Below are 8,652 nucleotides of genomic sequence, written 5' to 3'. Positions count from 1 at the left end.
CAGCTAGCGGTGAGAGTTGTGTCAGGGATTTCTTTACGCGGTATCGAGGTCCAAAATACCTCAATTACACATTTATTGCCCACAATGCTAAGGGTTATGATTCTTACATTTTGATGAAGTATCTGGTGGAAAATGGGGTGACCCCAAGAATAATAGCTCAGGGTAGCAAGATCATGTGTTTCACCGACGAAGCTTTCAACTAACGTTACATAGACTTGTTAAATTTCCTCCCCATGAAATTGAGCACTTTGCCTAAGGCTCTGGGTTTTGAGGCTCAGAAGAAAGGTTGGTTCTGCCATTTTTTTAATACTAAGGACACTCAAAATTATCAAGGGTCCTACCCGCCCGCCTCTTATTATGGGGTTGATACTATGATGTCTCATGAGAGGGAGGAATTCTTTAAATGGTACAATACGGTTAAGTGAGGTGTTTTTGATTTCCGAGAAGAGATGGCCGCTTATTGTAAAAATGATGTGGTGATCCTTAAAGAAGCCTGTGTGCGTTTCTGCGCCGAGGTTATCAACACATCGGGTCTCAACCCTTTGCAAAGTGTGACCATAGCGTCTCTCTGCATGAAAATGTATCGGTCCAATTTCTTGCAGAAAAACACTATAGCGGTCACCACTTCTGACAACTATCGTGCTAGACAAAAGAACTTTTCGACTGTCTCCATACAGTGGGTGGAATACCTGAGTGCCCGGGATAACATCTTCATCAGACATGCTTTAAATCAAGGGGAAGTAAAAATGGGGCCTTACTACTTAGACGGTTTTAGCGACGTGTCCGGGCGGCGTACCGCTTATGAGTTTGCCGGTTGTATTTACCATGGCTGTCCTCAGTGCTTTGACCCAAACACCTTTAACCCCGTAACACTAAAACTCTGCGGTGATATGTACTATGATTTCCAGGAACGAATTGAAACTTTAAAAAACACCTATGGTTTGAACGTGCTGGTGATTTGGGAACACGAGTGGACGACCCTGAAGCAACAGGATGCGGGGGTACAACGGTTTATGGAAACCTTGGACTTTCCTGAATGTCTAGAGCCCCGGGATGCGTTATTTGGGGGTTGTACCAATGCCCTCTGTTTACATTATGAGGTAAAGGAGGGTGAGAGAGTAGATTACTATGATTTCACCAGTCTGTACCCTTATGTCAACAAGACCAAAATGTACCCGGTGGGGCGTCCAACCATTGTTTATCGTGACTTTCTCGAAATCGGACATTACTTTAGTTTGATCAAAGTCACCATGTACCCTCCTCGCGAGCTGTTCTTACCCGTGTTGCCTTACAGGTGTTCGGGAAAATTGATGTTCCCTCTGTGTAGAACGTGTGTGGAAACTGAAAATCAAACTACCTCTTGTCTGCACAGTGATGAAGAGAGAGCGCTGACGGGTGTCTGGTGTAGCATCGAGCTTGACAAGGCGGTGGAGAAAGGTTACAGAGTCGGTAAGGTGTATGAGGTTTGGCATTTTTCTGAAAAAACTGATACTCTTTTTGCTGATTACATTATGACCCATCTGAAAGGGAAACAGGAGGCATCGGGCTATCCCTCATGGTGTGTTGACTCCGTGGCACAGGTCCAGTGGAGGGCCCCTAAAGATTTCCCCACCAAACAGGGGAACGTTAATGTTTTCATAGCGGTTTTTACCACGGCTTACGCCCGGCTTGAACTGTACAACTTAATGGATCAGTTGCAGGAACGCACGCTCTATCATGATACTGACTCTGTAATCTTTGTCACCAGGCCAGGGGATTGGGTCCCTCCCCTCGGGGACTACCTTGGGGAGTTAACGAGCGAACTAGATCCTCAGGACCACATAGTGGAGTTTGTTTCAGGGGGTCCTAAGACTTACGCATACAGAACGGCTGCGGGTAAGACCTGTATGAAAGTTAAGGGTTTCACTCTGAACCATTGTAACAACAAGCTCATTAACATCAAGTCTCTGACGACCCTGGTAGAAAGTTTTTTAACCGAGAAAGACGCGCCTCCTCGTGAGATTATTACAGCCGGAAATCAGATCTATCGCAATAAAAAGGGGTACACGTTGGAAAATAGATCACTAAACAAACGATTCAGGGTGGTGTACAATAAAAGAGTGTTGAAGACTGATTATACCACTCTGCCTTATGGATATTAGCGGTGGTTTTGATAACAGACTTCAACACCCTTTCTCCTGTATTATAGCCGGTCCCTCCAATTCGGGGAAGAGCTATCTTATAAAGAACATCATAGAAGATGTGGACGCAACCGTGTCCCAAGCTCTTGACAACATAGTGTGGTGTTACTCTTGCTGGCAACCTCTCTACGATGATTTGGCTTCGAAAAAAAATAATCTGAAATTTGTGCAAGGTCTCCCCGCCTCGTTGTGTGGCGATGACTTGTTCCCGCCCGGTCAAACTAACCTAGTGATCCTTGATGACCAGATGGAGCAGGCCGGTGACAACAGTGAAGTGGAAAAAGCTTTCACAAAGTACACTCATCATAGGAATTAAAGTATTATTTATTTAGTTCAAAATCTATTTTTTCAAGGTAAAAAAAGCCGCACTATTAATTTAAATGCCAATTATATAATTCTTTTTAAAAACCCCAGAGATAAACTACAGGTCACCGTCTTGGCTCGTCAAATGTACCCTAACCAGACCAAGTTCTTTTTGGAGGCATTTGAGGATGCCACCAAAAAACCCTACGGGTACTTGATTGCGGACTTAAAAGCACAAACCCCAGAAGACTTTCGCCTCAGAACAGGTTTGTGCCCGCCCGATTGGCCGGCAGTCTATGTGCTAAAGAAAAGGAAATAAATAAGAATGTCTGTTCGGATTAAAAGAAATCTGCCGCTTTTGCAAATGTTATTTGAGAGGAGCCCGCGCCATAGGAAAGCTGTGCTGGCAGGGGCCCCCTCGGATTTGATCGAGACCCTGTGTGAAATAGCTTTTAACATCTTACGCGGTAATATACCCCTAACCCCTTCTCAACATTCTAAACTCAAAAAACAAAAAGCGGTTATCAAGATCATCGCTAATAAGAAGTATTCTATTAAAAGAAAAAGAAAGAAGATTAATCAAACCGGGGGTTTTATAGGACCGCTGTTGAGCATAGCCGTGCCTTTCCTAACCAGTCTTCTAGCTTCCAGAGTGGGTTAATAATGGAATATGCTCAGAAAATGTTTTTGATCCCTCAGGAGCAGCTTGAGAAACTGAGAAAAAATGTTGTCGGGCCAGAGCCCATTAGACAAACGGCCGAAAACAACCTGGACTCTGAAATGAAAGCTATACAGGCCAGGGCCGATTTAAATCAGTATTCCAAAGCCCAGTTGTATACCAACACGTTACAGCGCTACCTCCGTCTGGTTAGACAGGGTGAAAAAGATCAAAACATTTTAACTTTAACCATGGCCTCTCAAGAAAATGGTTCTGGGGCTGATGCGGGGGGAACGGTTGATAAAGATGTTGCGGTGACCGAACCTGTTGAGAGTTCAGAGGGAGATGTTGTAACGGATGTTTTGAGAAACATGCCGGCCAGAAGCAAAAGACATGCAGAATATATCCTGCACAAAACGCTTCAGAAACCGCGGGTAACGGCTTGGAATGAACAGGGTGAATTTGTTTTTAAAGGACAACTGATCAAAGGTTCACACATGTTTGATTTGTTGAAGAGTGTCACTAGCACTAATAAGGTACCCGATAGTCGCCGACCTGTAGGCTGGAATGCTTTCCTACAGGCGATGGCCTGTCTGTACATGCCCCAATCAACAGTTCCTAACCAGGAAACGCGACAAAAAATCCGTCTGTGTAAAGAGGTGGAGCCTGATCTGACTCCGATATCTCATTACTCTGACCGTGCTGAGCGACCATCCTCAGGATCTATCCATCGTTGGGAAGCTTATTAATCTCATGTTTTTATTTGTCTCCCCTGTAAATAATGACCCGACAAACAATTTTTTATTTTTATTTTTTATTTTTCAAATGTTGTACATTTATTTATACCATAACCCCTGCTTTGTATAAGAATTGTGTTGAATTAAAACAAAACTAATGATTCAAAGGCTGTTTTCATTATTTTTTCACCTTAACACGCATGACATCTTTTAAAATCCTCACAAGAACACCCCATCTGTATACACGGCTGGCTAGGGTCGTAAGTCATTGTGTTATAAGGGGGGGTCCACAGTGTCCTGACAAACTCTGCCACTTTTTTATCATTTTGGCCTAAATCCTCACTGTACAAGGCCATAATATCGGGGTATGACCTTCCTTTAGATCTATGATATAAGAAAAACACACAGTGTTGACCACAAGTGAAGGTCTGAAGACTTTGTACTTGACGACCGCTGTAAATGGTTTCTTGACAGTTGTTGAGCAGAAAGTTATTGATCTTCCGAGGGAAAGGTCTGAAATCCGGGGGGTTTGCATAGGAATCAAAAAATTCACCACGGTGGTCCTCCCTTAGATAAATAGCCAGCCAATGTTCTCCGGGCATATTTTTAGGGTGTGTGTTGATTATGTACATTGCAGGTAAATTCTTGATCTTAAATTTAGGCAGCTGATCGCAGGCGTAGACTCCTTGAAACAGTTTCCGTGAGCCGGCCAGGGCATTCATGATGTGGTTGAGCTCTCTGGTCTTCATTTTAATAATAATCATACATAACGTTTCTCCTCTGATTCACCTCAATAATGTTGTCAAACACTGCATACACGACCTTATTTACAGTGCGTGGTAGAGGCTGCTTGAAACGCATCTCCAAACGCATATTGCCCGTCTTCATCAGTGAAAAATGTTGTCCACACTCTTCGTCAGGGGTCAGGTTGAAACCGTACAGGGTGTAACCGCTGCAGTATTCCCGGCGATCGATCAGCAGAGTTTGATCCTTGAGATGGCGACCCGTAGCCAGTACTAGACTGTCATATTCACGAACCGCATTGCCGTTTTCAAAGTCAGGTTGAAAAGGTCTGGATGGAACCTGCACACCATCGACGTACAACGCTATAAATTCCGCGTTATAATGTTTAAAGTTAAAGGGGTTCTTGTTGTAAACCCCGGTAAATGCATCATTATCTTCGAGACCTATAATAACCTGTTTTGGGAGCTGTCCTAGAAACAGATTTTCCTGGTTCATCACCCGTGTCCCTGCGGGGATACTGTGGACTTTCATATAGACTCTTTCGATCGGGTACTTGGCGTTTGCCGTCATTAACGCCTGCGCGTGTCCTAGTTTAACCGCCGGGGAGACGGACACTTTTTTCACAAACAGCGAGGCCGATAATATGGTCAGTTTATATTTTTCAGTATCAGGGGTCATCAGACAAAAAGCACTTTTACTACGGATCATTTTAATTTTAATGTCTACCCCGTTGAGCATGAGTTTTTCTTGGAAAAATATGTCTGCATGGATATGCCCCATTAGCTCAAAGGTCCTCCCTTCTGTTGAAGAGGCCGTTCTTTTTTGCAAACCCTTATTGAGTCCCTCTGGATCCTTGTCGTCCATAGCTTCCGGGATGTCTTTGAAGAAAAGGCCGGGGCTGAACTGTTTGCTTAGGGTCTCCTCACTATAATTAAGGATACACTCCATCATGGCTCTATAGGGGTAAGTATTGCTGCTTTGACTAATGAGCCGATCTCCCAGGGTCACATCCACCTGTGAAAACATGGTGGCCACCGGGTAATTGATGACCCCAGCGTTGGTCGTCTTCTCGATTGCATCGCCATCCTCATCAGTCACTTTACAGTTCATTAAAATAAATGTGTTATTCAAATCAATATAATCCTCGCCATTGCCAGCTATAAAAAACTCCAGAGGGGCCGTGTCTGAAATTGCAGAAAGAGGGGGAATCTCTACATATATGCTCTTATCTATACTCGTTTGAGTGTATGGAACTGTAAACAGATCCAGTTCTGATTTGACGCATTCTTCCGATAGACTGTGGACAAAAGACATGTTTAAAAGATGTATCCTGAGGCTCTATTTTTCTTTCTTTGATACTTTCTTTATGCAGGTTTTTTCTTGTGCTGCTTCCTTCTCCGAGTGTTTCCACGATATGTTGGAGAATGAGAGATTCTTCGTTTTTTGTTAGCCACGGATCTTTGTCGCCCCCTGGTGGACACATGCTGTTTCTTCTTTTACCCCCCCTCCTCGCCATTACCATGAGACCCGAACCCTCCTGATGCTCATGGCTAGCTGCCCGGTTCATAACATTGGTGAACACGTCACTAACAATATTTTTAGCCGCTGATTTCAAGTGGGGTCTGGCTATAGCAAAGCCTCTCTTAAGCAGGGGTACGGCCATTCTAAAGAGACCACGAAAGAGTCCTCCTCGACCGGCGCCATACATTGTGGGGGCTCCTACAATACCGGGCAAGCCGTTCCATCTTGCATCTTGTAATAATCCACATAGGCGCTAGGATCTACATAACCCCTCGAGGTAGCCATTTTAATAATGTACACACTGTTTCAGGGGTCGAAAATGTAGTTTGACATTAACTTTACTGAAGCGGAAGGGTACGTTGATATTCTGATCCGATTATACTTCGATCGTGATGTTGTCAAAGTGGGTCTTTGAGACTGGTACGTAGTGTGGTTTGTCATAAGTAATTGTGACCATGTCATTGCTTTTACCTTTAATAAGTACATTTCTCAAAAGGGGGACATAACTATCCCCGACCCTCTGGTGGGTTATGATATCCGTATACACATAAAGAGTGTAAAAGCCGCCCCACCACTTCTGAGAACCTGCTCTCTGTGTCAGAATAGAACCCAAATATACGCCCCAGTTGGCCGCTGGTTTGAATGCTAATACCTGGTTTTGACACCTTGTACACTCTGTTTTTAATAGGGTTGTAATATAGCTTGATGTTGGGGGTGCCTTCTGAGAACTGTTTATGCATCTCATCTATCCACATTGTCATAATAACCTCCTTGTATCGTGAATGTCCATTGACTCTTTTTAACATCATCAAAAATGGCGAAGGTGGCATCCTTATCTTGTAAAACAGCCCAAGTGTAAGGATACTGTATTTCCGCCAACCCCACTTCCCACGACCCCCTTAGATCTATAGATTTTCCAAATTGTACCGTGTAACTGGATATTTCATTTTTAGGATATATATCGAGAGAGGCATTACTGGGTAGAGTCACGTAGAAGCCTCCTGATTCCATCTTGAGAATCGAAAGTAATGCCCCCAACACACCCGCGGGCATGTTGTTATAAGGATTGAATATCGCAAACCTGTTGTTCCGGGACCCAACTATTGAACTTTTCAGGCCATCCAAGCCATTTCATCAACACATATTTTTTCCGGTTCTGGGTTTTTTCAGCTAATATCTTTTCAACTCTGTATACACTGTCTTTACCCACAATAATTTTTTGTAACTCGGCTTCGTAAAACGTTCCTTCTATATCCTCCCTGTCATAGTCTTTTAACCGGTACACGGGGGGGTCTCTAGCCAACTGTTCGGTAATTGTAAAATATTCGTCAGAAAATGTTTGTTCATAACCTTTGGCAAAAGTACTCCTTAGCTTTGAAACGCGAACCACATCACCGATGTTGAACTAATAAGTTGTTTTTCCCTTCTTAATAAATGGTCCGTATAATTTTTTATAGACCTTAAAAGAATTACTTTGATCAACATCTAAAGGCTTCATTTTAATACTGGTGTGATACCCTTGGTTGTAAGCATCGATAAAATCCTGAACTTTATCAAAATACTTGAACGTGTTGACCGCTGTAAAATATCTCCACATTTTGGTCTTTATGGTGCGGTTAAACCTCTCCAATACCGATGCCCTAAGCTCATTACCGGTGGTGAAATGATGTATTTTGTGTCTCTTCAGTAGATTCTGAAATTCTCTGTTGAGAAACTCTTTTCCTTTATCAGTCTGCAGTTTTTTAGGACATCGACCCTGGGACAATATATCCTCAAAGGCCCTTGTCACCGCCCGACCTGTTTTATTATGTAGAATGCGAGCCCAGGCATATTTTGATAACACATCGATACACATCAACATCAATTTGTGACCATTGTTATGTTTTGATAAATTTGACATATCGACTAGATCCATTTGCCATTGTGAATCTATGTCAGTTGCATATACGCGGTTTCTTTTAAAGTTAATCCTGAGAGGTTTATGTAAGGTATAGGCGTCTTGTTCCCGTAACCATTCTGAAACAACCACATCATTAACCTTCACTCCGGCCTCAGCGAGTCCTCTTTGAAAACCCTTCTTACCCGCCAAACCCCCAATCTTGGCTGGGTTGTAGTATAGTTCCTGCATTTGGGGAGCTTGCCGAGTCATTCTGTCAAATAACCACACAGACCCACACTATGCGCAAAGTTTTTATACAAGGTTTTTTATTCAACTTCAGGAGAGCAGATACCCCTTTTTAGACATTTGAGAAAAGTATAACATACACAACAATTTTTTCTACGGTCCAGACAAAAAGAAATCAGATGATTGGTTACTTGATCTATATCAACAAATATACCTGTTTCTTTATCTTGTAGGCACACACCTCAGTTACATATGTAAATAAAACAACAATATGACCTATTTTAAAAGTAAACAGAGGTGTATTAAACATGCTCAGTAAAAGGTCATACAGATGTTGATGAAATGGCCTAATATCATTCTTGGCCCCCTTGAGCCCTTCATCCC

The sequence above is a fragment of the Amia ocellicauda genome, chromosome 11 (assembly GCF_036373705.1).
Source record: "Amia ocellicauda isolate fAmiCal2 chromosome 11, fAmiCal2.hap1, whole genome shotgun sequence".
Taxonomy (NCBI): Eukaryota; Metazoa; Chordata; class Actinopteri; order Amiiformes; family Amiidae; genus Amia; species Amia ocellicauda.
Note: the sequence above shows the minus strand (reverse complement) of the source record.